Below are 507 nucleotides of genomic sequence, written 5' to 3' on the forward strand. Positions count from 1 at the left end.
CATCAGAATAATCCAGAATAATCTCTAATTTTAAGGTAAAATTGTTGTTATAATCTTAATCCCTAATTTTCATGTCATTTAACTCATTTATTGCCTTTGGTTATTAAGACATGAACATTCTATGGTGAGATCTACTATTCTTTCTATCAAAGTCCAAGTTTCATCCTAGAAATATCAATTCTGCACTAAAATATATTCACTTCTTCCCAAGCTTCCCTGCAAAATATCATTCAAATAGAGCATGAATATGTAGTCAAATACTTCATCAACTCAATAATCTCAAATCTTATATTTTAAAACAGATATAAATGAGGCTCTGTGTATCATTCCTAGGCAAATTTCTTCTCAATTTGTCTTATTGAAAAATTGAACACAAGTTATTTACTTCCCAAATGCAAAGGTTGAAATAGCACCAGTTGTATTATAAGGTTTTGCTGTCAACTATATATTGTTATTCAATTTTCTCATTGTACAAATGTCATAGATTATACAAAGATGGCAAACACA

The sequence above is a fragment of the Octodon degus genome, unplaced genomic scaffold (assembly GCF_000260255.1).
Source record: "Octodon degus isolate 3935 unplaced genomic scaffold, OctDeg1.0 scaffold00327, whole genome shotgun sequence".
Taxonomy (NCBI): Eukaryota; Metazoa; Chordata; class Mammalia; order Rodentia; family Octodontidae; genus Octodon; species Octodon degus.